Source organism: Macaca mulatta, chromosome 11 (assembly GCF_049350105.2).
Source record: "Macaca mulatta isolate MMU2019108-1 chromosome 11, T2T-MMU8v2.0, whole genome shotgun sequence".
In the NCBI taxonomy this organism is placed as follows: domain Eukaryota; kingdom Metazoa; phylum Chordata; class Mammalia; order Primates; family Cercopithecidae; genus Macaca; species Macaca mulatta.
In genome coordinates this window covers 94,435,789-94,458,125 of record NC_133416.1, presented here as the reverse complement: position 1 = coordinate 94,458,125, position 22,337 = coordinate 94,435,789, and the positions used below count along the sequence as shown (strand labels likewise).

General features: G+C 36.7%; 1 pseudogene; it reads right to left on the bottom strand.

The window, feature by feature from the left end:
• Nucleotides 1–1,244: 1,244 nt before the first annotated feature.
• LOC712933 (alpha-actinin-1 pseudogene) overlaps nt 1,245–22,337 on the bottom strand; it is a 53,527-nt pseudogene continuing 32,434 nt past the window's right edge.

The following is a 22,337-nucleotide window of genomic DNA, read 5'->3' as shown; positions in this document are numbered from 1 at the left end:
TGTAATTCTTCTCTCTTTTCTCCTTTATTAGTCTTGCTAGTGGTCTATATATTTTGTTGATCTTTTCAAAAAACCAGCTCCTGGATTCATTGATTTTTTGAAGGGATTTTTGTGTCTCTATCTCCTTCAGTTCCTCTCTGATCATAGTTAATTTTTGCCTTCTGCTAGCTTTGGAATTTGTTTGCTCTTGCTTGTCTAGTTCTTTTAATTGTGATGTTAGGATATCGATTTTAGATCTTTCCTGCTTTCTCTTGTGGGCATTTAGTGCTATAAATTTCCCTCTACAAATTGCTTTAAATGTGTCCCAGAGATTCTGGTATGTTGTGTCTTTGTTCTCATTGGTTTCAAAGCACATCTTTATTTCTGCCTTCATTTCGTTATGTACCCAGTAGTCATTCAGGAGCAGATTGCTCAGTTTCCATGTAGTCATGTGATTTTGAGTGAATTTCTTAATCCTGAGTTTAATTTGATTGCACTGTGGTCTGAGAGACAGTTTTTTTTTTTTTTTTTTTTTTTTTTTTGGAGTGTAGTTGTTTCAATACCATTCTTGCCAAGCAATATCAAAGTTGTCCATATTCTCCAAGTTTGTCATATTTTTTATAGACAATATTAAAATTTTTAAAGTATATGTTTAGAAAGAGACTAGTCACACCTCTGGGGATTTAAAAATGAGAAGCCACATAAATTCTCTTCCTTAAAAAACAGCCATTTCAAAAGGTTTTCTTTAATATCATAAAATATTTTCATGGACAATTGAGCTAGCAAACACACATGCACCAATGTGTGTTTTGACAAGAGTACCCCCTACCCCAACTCCCACACCAAAGTGGACATGAGATTGGAGAAAAGAATACAGTAGATGGAACAGATAGAAGAAAAAAAAAATCAGTAAAAAGGATAGAATATAACTTTGTGCTTGGTTATTTTCCTATGTCACAACAAAACAAGACATTTCGGTGCAAATAGTTAATCTTTCCTCTTTTTTTCCATTTGGTGGAGAAAAAGTACTTTTTCTATAATAAAATACATAGTTTTTTGTTTTTTAACATAACTGTTTTTTTCTTTTTTGCAGAAAATAATTTTGTAAACTGTCACTTCCCAGGCAGGGAGGCTGGATACCACGTGGGCCCCAGCTCCCCTAATGGAAGCTGGGAGCTGAAACCAAACCTAGGCAGGAGATGGGTGATGGTGGAGGTGCAAGGCAGGGCATGGCGCATGGGACGAGGGCGGCTCGGCGGGATGGATTAGAGGTCACTCTCGCCACACAGCGCTGTGGGGAAGGACATGTAGTCCAGAGCACCTGGCATGGAATTGGGGCCAGTGTTGGGGGCCATCCGTGCGATGCAGTACTCTGCCTGGTCAGGCGGCAGCTCATGACGCAGCTCGTACACGGTAATGTAGTCCTTGTCCCCAGCCAGGATCTTGAAGGAAGCCATGACTTGGTCTGCTGAATCTGTATTGGCTGTCTCACGGGACATGAAGTCGATGAAGGCCTGGAATGTCACTACCCCCAGCCAGTTGGGGTCCACAATGCTTATGATGCAGGCAAATTCTGCTTATCCCTGGGGGTCGTTGCCAATATCATAACCCAAGCCCATGAGGCAGGCTTTGAGCTCCTCAGGACCCAGTGTGCAGAGTGATCCCAGTCAACGTGGTTGAAGGAGGCCTGGAACTCATTCATCTGCTCCTGGCTGATGCCCTTGGCATCCCAGGTCAAGATCTGGTTCTCCAACTCATTGATGGTCCTGGCGATGGTGGTGAGCAGCTACTTCCAGCACACATGGATGTGCTCCATGGTGTAGTTGGTGTGCTTGTTGCCAAAGATGAGTGCCTCCTGGATGAGCTGGTGGTCACCCTCCAGCTGATCCATCTTTGGCTTATAGTTGAGGATGCTCTTCTCATACTGCTGCAGGTGGCTGAGCTGGTCCTCCAGGGTCCCGTGCATCTCAGTGGAGATCCTCCCGATCTGAGAGACAGTTGTTTTGTGATTTCTGTTCTTTTACATTTCCTGAGGAATCTTTACTTCCAACTATATGGTCAGTTTTGGAATAAGTGTGATGTAGTGCTGAGAAGAATGTATATTTTGTTGATTTGGGGTGGAGAGTTCTGTAGATGTCTATTAGGTCTGCTTGGTGCAGAGCTGAGTTGAAGTCCTGGATATCCTTGTTAACCTTCTGTCTTGTTGATCTATCTAACATTGACAGTGGGGTGTTAAAGTCTCCCATTATTATTGTGTGGGAGTCTAAGTTTCTTTGAAGATTGCTAAGGACTTGCTTTATGAATCTGGGTGCTCCTGTATCGGATGCACATGTATTTAGGATAGTTAGCTCTTCTTGTTGAATTGATCCCTTTACCATTACGTAATGTCCTTCTTTGTCACTTTTGATCTTTGTTTGTTTAAAATCTGTTTTTTTTCCAGAGACTAGGATTGCAACCCCTGCTTTTCTTTGTTTTCCATTTGCTTGGTAGATCTTCCTCCATCCTTTTATTTTGAGCCTATGTGTGTCTCTGCACGTGGGATGGGTCTCCTGAATACAGCACACTGATGGGTCTTGATGCTTTGTCCAGTTTACCAGTCTGTGTCTTTTAATTGGGGGCATTTAGCCCATGTACATTTAAGGTTAATATTGTTATGTGTGAACTTGATCCTGTCATTATGATGTTAGCTGCTTATTTTGCCCATTAGTTGATGTAGTTTCTTCCTAGCATTGATGGTCTTTACAATTTGGCATGTTTTTGCACTGGCTGGTACCAGTTGTTCCTTTCCACGTTTAGTGCTGCCTTTAGGAGCTCTTATAAGGCAGGCCTGGTGTTGACAAAATCTCTCAGCGTTTGCTTGTTGGTAAAGGATTTTATTTCTCCTTCACTTATGAAGCTTAGTTTGGATGGATATGAAGTTCTGGATTGAAAATTCTTTTTTTTTTTTTAAGAGTGTTGAATATTGGCCCCCACTCTCTTCTGGCTTGTAGAGTTTCTACCAAGAGATCTGCTGTTAGTCTGATGGACTTCCCTTTGTGGATAACCAGACCTTTCTCTCTGGCTGCCTTAACATTTTTTCCTTCATTTCAACCTTGATGAATCTGACAATTATGTGTCTTGGGGTTTCTGTTCTCGAGAAGTATCTTTGTGGTGTTCTCTGTATTTCCTGAATTTGAATGTTGGCCTTGCTAGGTTGGGGAAGTTCTCTTGGATAATATCCTGAAAAGTGTTTTCAAACTTGGTTCCATTCTCCCTGTCACTTTCAGGTACACCAATCAAATGTAGATTTGGTCTTTTCCCATAGTCCTATATTTCTTGGAGGCTTTGTTCATTTCTTTTTACTCTTTTTTCTCTAAACTTCTCTTCTTGCTTCATTTCATTCATTTGGTCTTCAATAACTGATACCCTTTCTTCCACTTCATCAAATCAGCTACTGAAGCTTATGCATGCATCACATAGTTCTCGTGCCATGGTTTTCAGCTCCATCAGGTCATTTAAGGTCTTCTCTATGCTGTTTATTCTAGTTAGCCATTTGTCTAATCTTCTTTCAAAGTTTTTAACTTCCTTGTGATGGGTTCAAACGTCCTCATTTAGCTTGGAGAAGTTTGTTATTACTGATCTTCTGAAGCCTACTTCTGTCATCTCGTCAAATTCATTCTCCATCCAGCTTTGTTCTGTTTCTGGCAAGGAGCTGTGATCCTTTGGAGGAGAAGAGGCACTCTGGTTTTTAAAATTTTCAGTTTTTCTGCTCTAGTTTCTTGCCATCTTTGTAGTTTTATCTACCTTTGGTCTTTGATAATGGTGACCTACAGGTGGGGTTTTGGTGTGGATGTCCTTTTTGTTCATGTTGATGCTATTCTTTTCTGTTTGTTAGTTTTCCTTCTAACAGTCAATACCCTCAGCTGCAGGTCTGTTGGAGTTTGCTGGAGGTCCACTCCAGACCCTGTTTACCTGAGTATCACCAGCAGAGGCTGCAGAATGGCAAATATTGCAGAAGAGCAAATATTGCTGCCTGATCCTTCCTCTGGAAGCTTCATCTCACAGGGGCACCTGGATGTATGAGGTGTCAGTCAGCCCCTACTGGGCAGCTTCTCCCAGTTAGGCTACACAGGAGTCAGGGAACCACTTCAGGAGGCAGTCTGTCTGTTTTTAGAGCTCAAACTCCATGCTGGAAGAACCACTGCTCTCTTCAGAGCTGTCAGACAGGGACATTTAAGTCTGCAGAAGTTTCTGTTGCCTTTTGTTCAGCTATATCCTGCCCCCAGAGTTGGAGTCTACAGAGGCAGGCAGGCCTCATTGCACTGCATTGGGATCCACCCAGTTTGAGCTTCCCGGCCACTCCTTTTAACTACTCAAGCCTCAGCAATTGCGGATGCCCCTCACCCAGCCAGGCTGGCACCTCACAGTTGGATCTTGCACTGCTGCGCTAGCAGTGAGAAAGGCTCCATGAATGTGGGACCTGCCGAGCAAGGTGCGGGATATAATCTCCTAGTGTGCTGTTTGCTTAGACCTTTTGAAAAGCACAGTATTAGGGTGGGAGTGTCCAGATTTTCCAGGTACCATCTGACACGGCTTCCCATGGCTAGGAAAGGGAAATCCCCTGGCCTCTTACACTTCCTGGGTGAGGTGATGCCCCGCCCTGCTTCGGCTCACCCTCCATGGTCTGCACCCACTGTCCAATCTGTCCCAGTGAGAATACCCAGGTACCTTAGTTGGAAATGCAGAAATCACCCATATTCTGCATCGATCATTCTGGGGGCTGCAGACTGGAGCTATTCCTATTCAGCCATCTTGGAACGATTCCCAACTATTTTTTTAGTAAGCTTACAAGTCTTAGACCATATTTCGTCTACTCACTTTCCCAAACTCTACTGCTGTTTTGTCCTTCATTTTGCTGTAGCCAGTGCCTGCCTGCCTGCCTTCTTCCTTCTTCCTTTCCTTCTTCCCTTCCTTCTTCCCTCCCCTTCTTCCCTCTGCACCCTTTTCTTCCCTTCCCCTCCCCTTCCCTCCCTTTTTTATCTCTCACTGTTTCACTTGTTTTTTGGGACAGGCTCCCTGTCATCCAGGCTGAGTGCAACCATGGTGCAATCCTGGCTCACTGCAGCCTTAACTTCCTGGATTCAAGTAATCCTCTTGCCTCAGCCTTTCAAGTAGCTGGGACTACCAGTGTGCCACTGAACCCAATTAATTCTTAATTTTGTATTTTTTCTTTTGTAGAAACAGGATCTCACTATGTTGGGCAAGCTGGTCCTTAGCTCTTGCTATGCCTCTTTTCTGTGTGCAAACACAATGTATTATTTCTCCTTTCAACCTTTTCCCTAAAGGCTCCTCCCTCCTATAACTGGTTTCTTCTCCTCATTCACATTTCAGAATGGAGGTCAATTCCTCCAAGGTCTCTTTTATCAATTTTAAAGGGAATTTAAGGCCTTAATCTTGGTTTCTCTCCATTCTCTATCTTTCACAACACTTTTTGTAATCAATAATCTTCTTGTTTAATGATAAGGGAACTCATTTATGCTCTGTTAATCTCAGTAGAATTTAAAGGCAATCAACACTTACTAATTGCTGTTTGCTCAGCTGTGGGCACAAAGAAAATGTTCAACTCATATTTGCTGGAAAAAACATATTTACATGATATTATTCAAGCCTACCATATGTACGTTTGTGATGGGATAGCAAGCTTGCCATATTTACATTTGGGGTGGGATAAGAGAGCTTTAGGTGCCTGGTAGTGTGGTGCTGCCATAGTCTCTTCACTGATAGTCTCACACACTTACTCAAAAAAATATAGAGCCTTTTCACAAGATGATGAAGAAAGAAGCTCCTGAAGCCTCCTAAAGCCAAAGTGAAAGCAGAGATTTTGAAGCTCAAGAAGGCAGTGCTGAAAGGAGTCCACAGCCACAAAAATAAAGAAGATCTGTACATCACCCACCTTCCAGTGGCCCAAGATGCTGAAGCTCCAGAGGCAGCTCAAATATCCTTGGAACATCATCCCCAAGAGAAAGAAACTTGACCACTATGTCGTTATCAAGTTGCTACTGACCACTGAATCAATAAAGAATATAAAAATCAATAAAGAAAATAAAAGATAATGCACTTGTATTCATTGTGGATTTTAAGTCCGAAAAGTACCAGATTAAGCAGGCCGTGAAGAAGTTCTATGACACTGATGTGGCCAAGGTCAACACCCTGTTTGGGCCTGATGGACAGAAGGAGGCATATGTTTGACTGACTCCTGATTACAATGCTTTGGATATTGCCAACACAATTGGAATCATTTGTATTGAATACAGCTGGCTAATTCTAAATATATATATGTATCTTTTCACCAGAAAACTAAAACATAAATAGGAAAACTGTTGGCCATATATTTGTCTTTCAAATGACACTTTCAACTAGGTCATACTTGATTAGACAAAGGTATGTAATCAGGCTGGGCTAAACAGTTTATTTCTTTTGAGAATTTGCAGTGAGACAGAAATGTGATGTTAGAACCTGAGACACATTAATAATGACACTTCAGATTTAAGGATTACAATACCCTATTGCTAATGTAATGGTGGCTTACTTCATTTTTGAAGTCTTTCTGTTTTCATTTTTCTTGGATTTTTTTTCCCACTCTCTTTAATATGTTTCAATAAAATTTATTTTTTTCTGAAAGTTATGTTGAAGTGGGTTTATGTTGCTTTAAAATAAGAAAGTCCTACAAAAAACAAAAAGCAATTAGAAAACCTTTCTATAAAATTTCTATTTAAGTCTTTATATGAAGAAGGTTTGAAGATAAAATAGATTCACTTGCTAGTGCAAAGAGGCTAAGATATCTTAATATTCATAAATATTCAATATTGCTTTGAATATATCAAGTTATGCAGGAATATAATTATCAAAGGAAGTAAGCTAAATGGATTTACAAATGTATCTGTACTACATTTGGAAGTATTCTAGGTTAATTCTTTTAGTTTGATGGTACTTACTTTTGGAATTTTGTATTAATCGTTTAAAAATGCTGCCAATGCTATTTCATTTGAGAGTTGTTGCTAAGGAATATGGGAATCTAAAAATATGGACAGACTGAAGAAAATTAGATTAACTTGTACAAATACACGTTAATATGTCTGGGGCATTATAATGTGAAACAGATTACATGAGAGGGAATTGTTTGGAAAACAGTAATGCCAAAAAATTTCCCTCAAGGATGATATGTAATAGGATCTTTTATATACAAACACATTATAATATTGTACCAACTACATCCATTAGTTGGAAGAATAGCAAGATAAATCATATCATGGAGTGCAAAGCTATGGGTCACTTTTATGAAATGAGCAAGTAAATGTAAGTTATAATGAGAATGTTACTTATTTGAATTTATATGGCATATCCATCTGAATTGACTATATAATACATAGTAATATATATTGTCTTATCTTTATTATAAAATTGTGATTAATATCATTGATAAGTAGGGAAACTGAGTCATAAAGTAAAAGCTCAAATGTGACCTTGATGTACTGAGGAAGTTCTCTTAACTATATTGCCCCCAATGACAATAGAGCCAATGCCTGCAAATGATAAAGGCACAATGGAAACAAAAAGATAATTAATAATAACAAAATCACGTAATCACCATTTATTGGTCCATTGTATATAATCAAGAATTTCAGTAAAAAATATAATCTAAATTGTACCTTACCTGAGGTTTACCTTACATGAATGAGCCCTTTCTTACTTCCATAGAATATTTAAGAATACTTATTAGAATTAAAGAAACACATAATACAAATAAAATATTAAGATGGCTTAAATATAGTAGATCAGATTGAATAGTGAAAACAAGGATAAAATTGCATTAAGTTACTGAAGTAGTAAGAGGAAACTTGTAATAAGGAAATCTTTACCAGTAGAAACCTGATGCTTTATGTGTAGATATATGAGTATATATGAACCATGAATCTAATTTATAAATGGTGGGTAGGAGAAATTAATTTATTTTAAATAATTGGAAATGTTCTTTCTTCTTGAAAAGTAGCAGTTTGAATGTGAGCTATAAAATTTACTTGTTAAATATGACTAACAATTTAGTGCTTTGCAGCTACAAACATTAGGAAGCATTTCTGAAATGTAAACAGACACTAACATGTAGCCCTTTGTTTCTCATCCCATGATATAGGATATGACTATTTCCATGTCTGTTACCCATTTATGAGCCCAGGTATCTTGTTTTCTCTAGTATCTTAGAGAAAATGTCTTGGCACAGAATAGCCTCCAATAACTGCTGTTATCACAAATAAACATCACTTTGTTCCTTCTTATCTAATTTTATGTTACCATATATATTGATTCTTTAGTATTATTTTTTCAATTAATTCCAAGTTTACAGAGCTATTTTTCACCAAAAGTATAACACTAACAATATTTCCTTTATATATATATATATATATATTATATATATATTTTATATATATATATATAAAATTTAAAAAATGGACTGAGGAATTTAAATTATATATATCTTTATTTATATATTTAAATACATATTATTTAAATTAAATTTAAATTATATATATAAAAAATTTAAATTCCTCAGTCCATTTTTTAAATTTATTTTGTTGCTTGACTAAAGTTCTCATTTATTTTGTTTTCATAACTGATAGTATGAAACAATGAGGTGATACTTCCAAAATCAGTTTACTGACCCATTCTCTTTAAATCTTATCATAGTAAGGTAGAAGACAGAGGAAGTGACAGATAAGGAGAAATGATATAACTGGTTTTCTTAAGCATATGAAATTTATTGTTCCTTTTCTTGCATATGACTTTCTGTAAATGTTTCCATAGATTTTTAGATTCTTACTCTTTATTTATATTTTACATTTTTTACATTTTAGCAATAATGACCTTTAATTAAGAGAAAAAAATTCCATGAAATTTTTAAACAAATAAAAATAGTCATGTAGAAGTATACAGTATTACATTTTTTAAGGGTCTCACTTTAGGAATTGGCTGTGGGTAACATGACTGTGAAATCTATCATCCAAAGAGGGATGATTTTGAGAGTAAAAGATGTTATAAATTTTGTAATTTTAAACCTCAGTAGTTCTACTGGGGAAATGGAAATATTTGGTCACTCTTGCTTTAGGGGATGGCCTTGACTTTGCAAGCTGAGAGGACTCAGAGATTGATTTAAAAGGCAGTGATATATTTAGGCTCTTTGTTCCACCCAAATCTCATCTTGGATTGTAATCCCCATAACCTCCACGATTCCCACATATCAAGGGAGAGACAAAATGGAAGTAGTTGAATTATAGGGATGGTTTCCCTCTTTGCTCAGCAATTCTCCTCCCTGTTGCCATGTGAAGAAGATACCTTGCTTCCCTTTTGACTTCCACCATGTTTGTAAGTTTCCTGAAGCCTCCTGAGCCATGATGAATTGTGTCAACTAACCCCCAACTTTTTAAAAAAAATAAACTACCCAGTCTTGGGCAGTTCTTTATAGCAGTATGAAAACAGACCAATATGGTAAATTGCTACAAAGATACCCAAAAATGTGGAAACAACTTTGGAAATGGGTAACAGGCAGAAGTTGGAAGAGTTGGAGGGCTTAGAAGAAGATAGGAAATTGTGGGAAAGTTTGGAGCTTCCTAGAGACTTGTCAAATGGCTTTGACCAAAATGCTGATAGTTATGTGGACAATAAAGTCAAGGCTGAAGTGGTCTCAGATGAAGATGAGGAACTTGTTGGGAACTGGAATAAAGGTGACTCTTGCTATGTTTTAACAAAGAGATAGGCAGCATTTTGCCCCTGCCCTAGAGATCTGTGGAACATTGAAGTTGAGAGAAGTGATCTAGGGTATCTGGTGGAAGAAATTTCTAAGCAGCAAACTGTTCAAGAAGTGACTTGGATACTCTTAAAAGAATTCAGTTTTATGCATTCACAAAGATATGGTTTGGAATCAGAACTTATGTTTAAAAAGGAAGCAGAGCTTAAAAGTTCAGAAAATTTGCAACCTGACTATGCAATAGAAAAGAGGAGAAATAGAAAAGAGGAGAAATTTTCTGAGGAGAAATTCAAGCTGACTGAAGAAATTTGCATAAGCAATGATGAGCCTGATGTTAACTGCAAAGACAATAGGAAGTGTCTCTAGGGAATGTTGGAGGTCTTCACAGCAACCCCTTCCATCATGGAGCTGGAGGCCTAGGAAGAAAAAATGGTTTCATGAGCTGGTCCCAGAGACTTGCTGCTTTGTGAAGTCTCAGGACTGCACTGTGTCCCAGTCATGGCTAAAGGGGGCCAAAGTGCAGCCTAGGCCCTTGCTTCAGAGAGTGCAAGCACCAAGACTTGGTGGCTTCCACATGATGTTGTACGTGCAGGTGCAGAGAAGTCAAGAATTGAGGTTTGGCAACCTCCACCTGGATTTCAGAGGATGTTTGGAAATGCCTAGATGTCCAGGCAGAAGTTTGATACAGGAGTGGAGCCCTCATGAAGAACTTCTGCTAGGGTAATGCGGAAGGGAAATGTGGGATCTGATTTCCCATACAGAGTCCCAGCTGGGGTATGGCCCAGTGGAACAGTGGAAAGAAGGCCAGGCCACCATCCTCCAGATCCCATAATAGTAGATCCATCAACAGCTTGCACTGTTAACCTGGAAAAGCTGCAATGGGAGCCCATGAAAGCAGCTGAGAAGTGGGCTGTACCCTGAAAAGCCACAGGAGTGGAGATGCCCAAGGCCATGGGACACCATCTTTGGCATCAGCGTGACCTGCATGTGTGACATGGAGACAAAGAAGATCATTTTGGAGCTTTAAGATTTGACTGCCTTACTGGATTTCAGACTGGCATGGGGGCTGTAGCCCCTTTGTTTTGGCCAATTTCCCCCACTTGGCATAGGTGTATTTACTAAATCCCTTTTCCCCCCATTGTATTTAGGAAGCAACTAACTTGCTTTTAATTTTAAAGGATCATAGGTAGAAGGGACTTGCCTTGTCTCAGATGAGTTGGGACTTGGACTTTTGGGTTAATGCTGGAATGAATTAAGTCTTTGGGGGATTGCTGGGAAGGTTTGATATGATGATTGGTTTTGAAATATGAAAGGAACATGAGATTTGGGAGGCACCAAGGGTGGAATAATATGGTTAGACTTTGTGTCTCCACTCAAATCTCATCTTGAATTGTAATCCCTGTAATCCCCATAATCCTCATGTATCAAGGGAGAGACCAGGTGGAGGCAACTAAATTATGGGGGTGGTTTCCCCATGCTGTTCTTGTGATTGATGGTAAGTGAGTTCTTACCAGATCTGATGATTTTATAAAGGACTCTTCCCCCTTTGCTCACCACTTCTCCTTCCTGCCACCTTGTGAAGAAGATGCCTTGCTACCCCTTCACCTTCCACCATGATTGTAAGTTTCCTGAGGCCTCCTCAGCAATGTTGACCTGTGAGTCAACTAAACCTTTTTTTAAAATAAATTACTCAGTTTCAGGTAGTTCTTTATAGCAGTATGAAAACAAACTAATACAGGCAGTTATTTAAGATGCATTTTGAAAAGATGAGTAGTGATGAGTTAGACAGATTTAAGGTTGAAAAGTGTGGTGAGAAAGAAAGAATGCAAGGCATGATCATGTTTGTTGCTTGTTCACAAGACACAGAATAATGACTGTTGCATGGTAGGTAGTTAATTGTTGGAAAAAAATGAAGAAATGCTATGATATTATGAAGCAATTCAATCTTTTGGCTATTTAAAAGAAATGAAAGTAGGGACAAAAATAGATAGGTATTTGTACACTGATGCTCACAGTAGCAGTATTCACAACAGCCAAAAGGCAGAAGATATCCAAATATTATGGATTGAATGTCTTGATCTCTTCAAATTTCATATGTTGGATGCCTAATCCTCAGTGTGGCTGTATTTAGAGATGAAATCTTTAAGTGAGTAATTAAAATTAAATGAAATAATAAGGGTAAAACCCTGATCTCATAAGAAACACAGAAGAGCTTTTTTTTTGTTTTTTGTTTTTGTTTTTCTCTCTCTCTATGCATTCCAAAAAGAGACCAAGGAAGGGCACAACAAGAAAGCAACTGTCTACAAGCCAGGAAGAGTGCTATCCCTAGAAACAAAACTGACCAGAATCTTCTTTTATCCAGAATCATAAGAAAATAAATGTATGTTTTTTAAGCCACTCAGTCTATGTTTTGTTTTGGCAGTACCAGCTGACTAATAAATTTTGGTATTGTAAAATGGGGTGCTGCTGTAACAATTACCTAAAATTGTGGAAGTGATTTTAAACTGAGTAAAGAGTAGAGGCTCAAACTGTTTTCAGGTGCATGCTAGAAAAAGCCTACCTTCCCACATAGGGACTATTGGTAGAAATATGGATGTTAAAGTCAGTTCTGGAGAGAGCCCATGAAGAAAAGAAGAAAACTATTGAAAAAGCTTCTATTGTCTTAAAGAATACATATATTATCATGAACAGAATATTGATAGAAATGCCAGAAATCATTCAGCTGAAATCTCACATGGAAAATGGGGAATAGATTATTTGAAAATTTTTCTTTTTTGAGATAAGGTTTTGCTCTGTCACACAGATTGGAGTGCAGTGACATGATCCTAGCTCATTGCAGCCTCCAACTCCTGGGCTCAAGCAACCTTCCTGTCAGGTTCCTAGGAAGTAGCTAGGACTACAGGAGCATGCCAGTAAGCCTGGCTAATTGATTATTGAGAAATTGAGGAAAGAATATATTTGCTATAAACTGTTAAAAAAATAAGGCTGATTTGTGTTCTAGGTTTTTTGGAAGGTAGAATTTGTGAGCAATGAAATTATATATTTAACTGAGGATATTTCTAAGCACAGTGTTGAAGGAGTAACTTGCTTTCTTTTTACAGCTTATAGCAAAATGTGAGAGTAGAGAAATAAATAGAAAGAATTGCTAAGCAAAAATGAACCAGAACTCATACATATAGAAAATTTTCAGCCTATCCATCTTATAAAATATGGAGTAAGTGTGTTCTGAAGAGAACACTAAGCATGTGGCTGGACAACCATTAGATAAAATATGATAGGTATGACTCACAGATGTGATCAGTCACCTCAGCAGACGTCAGGGATTATACCAGCAAATACACTGCTAGTTTGAACTAAATAGTACAGAGAAAGCACGGTGGAATAAAGGCTGTTAGACTTCTGAGATTCCATACAATGGGACAATAGAGCTATTTGCCTGTGAACATGCTTGAGGGATACTTCAAGAAAGGGACAGAATGGCCCACAAGTCAATTCAGAGATCATCAGAGCTGCCACTCCCATCAAAGGCTCAGAAGACAAGGCTGCTTTCTCCCCAGTTTCATAGGATGGGATCCCCCTCTCAGTTAAAGCTGGGCAGACAGCTGTGGGGGAAGGGTAGCCCCACCAAGCCAAAGGGATAGGGACTTCTTGAAGAGCTATAGGGTTGATGTTGCCAACTCAATGGGGCTGAAGGGCAAATCATCAAACCAAAGAAGTTTATTCTTTTCCCTTAAGATTAATGGCATTTGTCTTGCTAGGGTTTGGACTTGCTTGGGACATATCACCCCTATCTTCCTCTCAATTTCTCCCTTTTGGATTGGGAATGTTTATTCTATGCCCAACTCACTATTGTATTTTTGAAGCATAAAACTTAACTGATTTTACAGGTTCACAGCTGGATAATTTTTGCCACGGGATGAATTATGCCTTGAGTCTCACCCATTATTTGATTAAAATATTTATATGAGACTTTAACAAAAGAAGATATACAACCAACCAACAAATATATGAAAAAAATCTTAAACATCATTGATTATCATGGAAATGGAAATGAAAACTACAATTAGATATCACTGTACCCCTATAAAAATGGCCGTAATTAAAAATTAAAAAATAATAGGGGATAGAATGCATGTGGTGAAAAGGGAACACTTTTACACTGCTGGTGGGAATGTAAACTAGCACAACAACTATGGAAAATGTATGGAGATTCCTTAAAGAACTAAAAGTAGAACTATCTTTCATTGGATTCAGCAATCCCACTACTGAGTATTTACCCAAAGGAAAATAAGTCATTATATGAAAAAGGCACATCACATGTTTATAGCAGCACAATTTGCAATTGCGAATATATGGAACCAACCATATATTTACAATTATATATGATGGGCATATATAAGTGCCCATCAACCAATGAATGAATAAAGAAAATGTGGCATATATACACCATGGAATAACTACTCTGCTATAAAAAGGAATAAAATAATGTCTTTTGAAGCAATTTGGATGGAGTTGGAGACCATTATTCTAAGTGAAATAATTCAGGAATGAAAATTAAATATTGTATGTTCTCACTTATAACTGGGAGCTAAGCTATGAGGATGCAAAGACATAAGAATGATATAATGAACTTTAGGAACATGGGGGAATTTTGGGAGGGGAGTGAGGGACAAAAGACATACATATTGTACATATTGGGTACAGTGTATACTGCCCAGGTGATGGGTGCACCAAAATCTTGCAAATTACCACTAAAGAACTTATCCATGAAACCAAAGACCACCTGTACCCCTAAAACTAGTGAAATAAAACTTTTTAAAAAAAGAATATTTACATAAGACTTTGGACTTTAGAGTTTAGAGTTGATGCCAGTTTGAGTTAAAACTTTTGAGGCTTTTGGGATGTATCTTGCATGTTAAAAGAGCATGAATTTTTTGGTGGAGGCAGTGACAGAATTGTGTCCCTCCAAAATTCACATATTAAAGCCTTAATCCTCAATGTGACTATATTTGAGATAGGGTCCTTATGAAGTAATTAAGGTTAAGTGAGATCATGAAGCTGGGTCTCTAATCATGGAAGATTGGTCACTTCATGTGAAAAGGGAGATAGAAAGAGACAGAGAGAGGTCTCAGAAAGAAAAGGTTATGTGAGAATACTGTGAAATAGTAGCTACCTTCAAGCCAAGAGTACAGGCCTTGGACTGAAACCTATCTCACTGGTACCTTGATCTTGGACTTCCAGCCTCCACAAACCGTGAGAAAATAAACTTTTAGTGTTAACATTAGCCTGTGTATGGTATTTTGTTATGGCAGCCTAAATAGTCTAGGATACCACTTAATATATAGTTATCTTTAACCTAACATATTTTTATTGCAGTTTTATTTGTATTTTATATTCAATAAGTAATTGCTAGAACCTATTATAGGACAAATGCTCTACCTATGCCCTCTAAGTGTTTTTTCTGCTGCTTTCATTACTCATTCTTGGTATTTTTCTGCCTCTTTAATCATTCTGCCTCAGGCAAAGGACAGTCATTTTTCTGACTTGTAAATTTAGGAAAAATAAACTGGGCATGTTCAATTCAGCTTCTACCTTTTTCTCTTTGGGAACAAATTGCTTGTAAGAGTACTTCCTCTCCACTTTGCTGTCAGTCAGATCTGGACAGGTTCCTGTGCCCTACAGAGTGGTGGGACTTGCCCCAATCTAGTATGCTCAAGTTGGGATATCTGCCTGTTTATAGGGTTCAGTTACCAGGACATTGACTCTAACACAGTCTTAGAGCCTCCAACATAGTATATTTCAATAATAAAGACGTCGCAGGTGATTAAACTGCTATTCAATATCTGAAATTTAAAAAAGAAAATTTAAATATATTGCTTGGTATACTAAGGAAAAGATATATTAGCCAGGCACAGCTCCAAGGCAGAGCAGAGTACTGATGTTACAAGTGTTTGGGGTGGCATGAAGTACTAATCTGCTAGGATTAGTGGATTTTGAAAAGCTTATAGGTTTGATGCCATTTTTTGGAGGGGTTACTCAGGTGAGACTGTTGTGGATAGGCTGGCAGTCACAGATGTTTGTAGAGGGTGCTTTCCTGACTGGTGGATTTTCAGAAGGGAGTGTCTAATACTGACTGGTTGGTTGCAAAACTTAGTTGACATGATTATTCACAGAAATATCAAAATGGTATAAAACTTTTGATGAAACTGTTCTTGGCTATTTGTTGTCATGGCTACAGAACAGTCTCTTATTTATTTTTTTAACTTGTGAAAACTTTAAAAAAAATTAACCTGGTAACATTTTAATCTTTCTTCTACTTTTATTCATTCTTGTATTTTTAAATTTGTTCAGAACTTGGTTCAGAAAAAGGGAGATTATTTATTGGGCTCCCATAAACCACTAGCAGACCCCAGTAATGCATTTTAAATGTTTTCTAAGTCACAGAATGGTGAAGGCCATGGAAAATTTTAGTACTATGGTTATAAAAAGAACTTTTTCTAAACGAAGTGTCTTTTGAAAATAGACTCTTAGATGGAAATTAATCACTAGGCTTTTTCAGCTCTTTGTAATTTCCCACAGCTTTTTCTTGGTCTCTTAACGATGCTTTCCATCTTTTCTTCTTACTCCATCAGCCTGAGCAAAGTTAAATTGTGTCAATAGCTTTCTCAAGGTTTCAATTTTTTTTCTCCCTCTTTCATATTCTTTTTATTTTGCTTGTGGCAAAATCATTTTCTTCATTGGGAATATAGACTTTTTAGCAAAAAATAATCTTACAGTTTGCTTTGTTGCCTAGAAGCGTCAAAGTTTTTCTTCCTTCTTTTTGATTCCTTTCATTGTTTTAACTCAGTATTCAATTTTTTCCAGTTTTCTAGCTTGTTGTTTTTACTTTTATAGCCAAAAATGTTTGCTTATATAACAAGTTTGAGAGCCTTATTTCCAAATCCAGCATTTCAGTGACTCCTCATTTCTCAGCTTATGATGTGTATCATTTTTATATTTTCAAGCTCATTCTCACTTTTATACTCCTCATACCCAAGATTGGAGACACATTTTTAAATTTACAGTTTCTCCCACCTGGAAATTGCCCAACACTCACCCAGGAGCCATTGGTGTTGTTTATTTCATCATGTAAGTGCCATCTCATAGTTCTAAAATCAACTCAAGACTCACTACCACCTTCTATCTTTCTTGAGGCTTCCCTAATCCTTAACCCCTATCTCCAAGTAATAAAGTGAAACTTTATAGTAATTAAGATGTAGACTCTGGCTTTGTCACATGAGATCTATATGACACTTGGGCTAATTGCTTAACATCTCTGTGACTCAGTTTCCTAAGTGTTTCACCAGGAATATATCCTAAGAGTATCTTCCTTATAGGGTTGCTACAAGTATTATTTGCATAAATATAAATTTAGGACAGTGCATAGGTCAAAATAGTGCTTGACAAATGTTAAGCATTTGTTTAAAATGTTCCCACAGCAAGTTGCACATAATTTATTGCAATTTCTATATTTTAGTATATTAAAAACATGTATTGTTGATGTTTCTCAATGTCAATTTCCTTAAATGTTAATCTCCTTGGATGTCAGAGAACCTGTTATGTTTTTGTATCATCTGCACCAAGAATGTGGCTTCACATGTAGACAGGTTCACGGCAAGTTTATGGATATGATAAATACATACATATAAAATAAATCAATTTTAATACATATTGTAATTCAAACCAATGCAATTCAACAAACAGTTGTGAATGTCTGTTCATACAAGGCCCTTAGACCATAGGCTAAGATCAACAATGAACAATTTATGTATCTACTTTTAGGAAACTCACAATTTAGTGGATAAAACAGATACATAATTATTAAAAACATAAAAGTGAATGTTCAGTGCTTTTAGTATAGAAACCTAGATACATGTAGAGGAAGAGAATTAGTATATAAGATAATAAAAAACATAGAGAAGTTGACATTTCTCTGCGAAACTGGAAAATAAGCCATTCTTTAACTGTTGTTAGAGAATTTACTGGGTACTAGGAAGCTGGTAATTCCAGGGTAAAAGTAAAATGTAAGTAAATACATGGATGCATTAAATTATATATTATGTGCCAGCAGTGCCAAATTAACTCTGCAATGGGCGTATCAGCATACCCACAGATCACAAGATCCAAAGAAAATCATAATCATATATTTAAGTCAAATGTATGGGATGAGAAGTTGCTATTTTGACCCACATTACATTAGAAATATCAAGACAACATTAACTGAGAATAATTTCCGAATTAAAAACAAAACAAAAACAGATGTCAGAATCCTTTTTTTTTTTTTTTCTAAGATAGACTTTCCCTCTTGTTTCCCAAGCTAGAGTGCAATGGCGCGATCTCAGCTCATCGCAACCTCTGCCTCCTGAATTCAACCAATTCTCCTGCCTCAGCCTCCTGAGTAGCTGAGATTACAGACATGCACCATCACACCCGGCTAATTTTGTATTTTTGGTAGAGATAGGGTTTCTCCGTGTTGGTCAGGCTGGTCTTGAACTGCTGACCTCAGGTGATCCGCTCACCTCAGCCTCCCAAAGAGCTGGGATTACAGCCGTGAGTCGCTGAGCCCGGCCCAGATGGCCTGTATTCTTGTAAATTATCTGAAGGTTTCGCAATACGGTCAACATACTTGCAAAACAATTACTAGGAGCTGACTAATGCCTGTTCTATCCAACTGGCCCAAGACAGCCCTCCAGCTCGCCAGCCTTAGGTCACCTCTTCCTCCCTTTTCTCCTTGACATTAGGAGAAGTTTTACAAGTTAGTTCATCAGCATGCTTGCAGAGTTACTTGCTTTTACATCAGCATGCTTTGCTCTTTTACTTAACTTTTTCTGTTCTTGAAGATAGTTGAAATTATAGCTGTGGTACAGTATAATCAATGAAAAAAGAATTTCAGAGGTCTATTAAGGACTATGAATTCTCTTCTTTACCTCTCTTATGCCTTTCAAAATATTAGAAATACTATGGTTCTTTAATATAACTACACTATTTCTTAATTACATGTATAAGTAGTTATATTAATTTTAAAATAATATTTTAATTCCTTTTTAGAATTAAAAATATAATCCTATTTTACATTTCCTATGAACTTTATAATTTTAATAGTTATTCCCAAAATATTACATTTTGTGATATTCATAATTTCTAATTGACAAATTTTATTTAATCTATTTCCAATGATAGAACTAACTAAAAGGAATGATGACACAAACTCCTTTACAAAGTTCTCATGGATTAAAATTTAATAGTAATGAGATGGCAGTCAAAAAAAGAATTAAAAATATATTTGAAGCAATAAAGTAATTTATTTATTTGTTAATAGACATTCTAAAGAGAAAGCATTGATTGATAACATTTATACTTATCTAAATACCATAATTATAGAAAATATATACATAATTTAGTCTCACTTTTTCCTTAAAGTTCAAGCAAATTTATAGAAGTATTGTAACTTACCTCATACGGAGTTTATTTTTTCTTAACAGCTTCACCTCCATTGTCTGACTCAATAAAACTAATGTACATTTTACTTTCCTGTTGTATAAAAAATGATGTTTAAATACAGAAATGTTAAAAATTTTGTCCAAAAAAATAATAAATTGTGCCTTAATACTTACAAAACATTTCCCTTTTAAATCATAAAGATCTCTATAATTCTAAAATTAATGTATACTTTTACAAATATGTGAACACAATCTTCTTATTAATATATTGAGTATTACAAATAGGTTAATATCTTACTTGACTACTGCTTCATTACAGCTTTCTTCTTTTCAAAACCAGAAGAAAGTAGTTAGTTGTAGATCCTTCCAGACATTTTTCTACATGTTTGTAAACACACGTATGTGGTAATAAAAATAGAGATTTTAAAATAATTAATTTTTTAATTATGTCTTTTAATTATTCTGAAACTTGATTTCTGAAGTAAGGACAGAATGGAATCTCACTGTTTTCATTAAAATTTGCCTAAATATTCTAAGTTTGAACATTTTAAAATTTTCTATTGATTGTGTGTCTGTGTGTGTTTGTGTATTTCTTGGAACAATTTTGTTTATATCATTTATATATATTACTAGTTCGTAAATTTAAAAAAATATTCTAATACTCTTTGTTTTCCTTCTGTGTTATATGTATTTTCCTACAGTATGTCTCTTGATTTGATCCTTTTCTATGGAGATTTTTGTCCTGTGTGTGTGCGTGTCTGTCTGCCTGCATAATTTGTACTATCAAATATCTAATATGAATTATTTTTGTCTTTTGCTTTTTAAATCTTATTTAGAAGATATTGCCTGTCTAAGAACAGAAACATAATCTGTTAAACGATTTCCTATTGTTTTTATAGTTTGGTTTTAATAGCTAAAATTATTATAGTTTAGGTCTTTATTTCATATTACATGGCATATGAATGGTATAAGTAGGACATCTAAGTATACCTGACTTCTGGTGGAAAACCAAGTGTCCCAATGTCATTAACTTAGTTCAGTCTTTCCTTATTCAGTTCTAGTGAGTTATGTAACAATCCAAAACTTCATCCTTCAATGTGTCTCTGAGATATTAATTTGTTTTTATTGCTACAAAATAATTATGCTGTTGCAGTTTTGTTAGCTTAAAGTAACTTTAATTATTTCTCACAAATTTTTTAAATATATATTTTGTAACCCATTCGTAAATTCTATGGCAAGATTTTATTCATAATTTTGTAAATGTTTAACGTTTTTATCAGGTTCTTTTTCCAACATTCTCTAGGTAGTTTATGATAATGTTGCAAAATCTACCTTAGTTGCCACATACTCAAAGATTTCCTTTGTAAGGACCTGGATGGAGCTGGAAACCATCATTCTTAGCAAACTATCACAAGAACAGAAAACCAAACACCGCATGTTCTCACTCATAGGTGGGAACTGAACAATGAGATCACTTGGACTCGGGAAGGGGGACATGACACACCGGGGCCTATCATGGGGAGGGGGAGGGGGGAGGGATTGCATTGGGAGTTGTACCTGATGTAAATGACTAGTTGATGGGTGCTGACGAGTTGATGGGTGCAGCACACCAACACGGCACAAGTATACATATGTAACAAACCTGCACGCTATGCACATGTACCCTAGAACTTAAAGTATAAAAAAAAAAAAAAAGAAAAAAGATTTCATTGACCCATTTCTCTAGTCTTGTCAGTAGTCCATGTGAGTCACATGTCCATGCCTAATTTCTTTTTCTTTTCTTTTCTTTTTCTTTTTTTTTCTGTCTTTTTTTTTTTTTTTTTTTTTTTTTGAGATGGAGTCTTGCTTTGTCATCAGGCTGGAGTGCAGTGGCACAATGTTGACTCACTGTGACCTCTGACTCCCTGGTTCAAGTGATTCTCCTGCCTGAGCCTCCTGAGTATATGGGATTACAGGCACACACCACCATGCCCAGCTAATTTTTGTATTTTTAGTAGAGACAGTGTTTCGCCATGTTGGCCAGGATGGTCTTGATCTCCTGACCTTGTGATCCACCCACCTTGGCCTCCCAAAGTGCTGGGATTACAGGCATGAGCCACCACACCCAGCCGCCTAATTTCAGTTGGATGGGGAAGGGCTTATGTTCCATATGCCTGCAAAGTGGAGCGGTAGAAACATTAGAAAATGGTATGACTGACTAACACAATGGGTTTGTGAGAGAGAGGAGATAAACTCCTATGTTCATCTATCATATTTTACCAATCAATCAATCTATCAAAGTTACATGAATGATTAATATACATAGTATTACATATGGAAAAAACTAATTCTATTCAAGCTTATGTAATCAAAAAGGTTACAAAATAGGTGACAATTTATTAAATACTATCAAATAACTTCTCATCTTCATCCACTTGGCTCATTATCTGCTGCTCTTAACTTTAAATAAATATAACCTCTTTATAGGGTAGTCCAGCAGCCTGGAAACCAGATGAACAACACAGTATCTCTTTCACAGTCACAGTACTCTTTTCAAATTCACATATGACTATATAACATTGTGGCATAAATCCATTTAGTGGTTTACCAATATTTTAGGACTGAGAACAATGCCCCGTATGGATTGTCCTTTGCTTACATTTCAGCTTCTTGTCTTATAGTTCACTTCTTTTTTCTGTGGCCTTCTTTTTCTTAAAAATGTCACACTTCCTCATAATATAGAGTATTTCTGTGTGTGGCTTAAAAGCTCTGACCTCTTTGCTCAGTTAACTCCTCTTCATCTTTGAGACTTTAAGTAAAGGGTTGCTCCCTCAGGTTTTTCATTTGAACCCCTGCCCCTTAGTCTAGGTCAGATTTCATCATATGTCTACACAGATTTTGTGTGTGTGTCTTATGCTTTTCCTTACATTGTGCCATTATATGATTAATATATTTTTCACACAGTAGATAGTACTCTATGGGAATGGAACAGTAGATATTTACTCTTAATCTACTCCACTCTATAAGATGTTGCTTAACATACAGTAGCATTCAATAATATTTTCCTAAGTGATTAAACCAGAATGAATATATATTTAAAAGTTTATTATTATGCTCTCTCT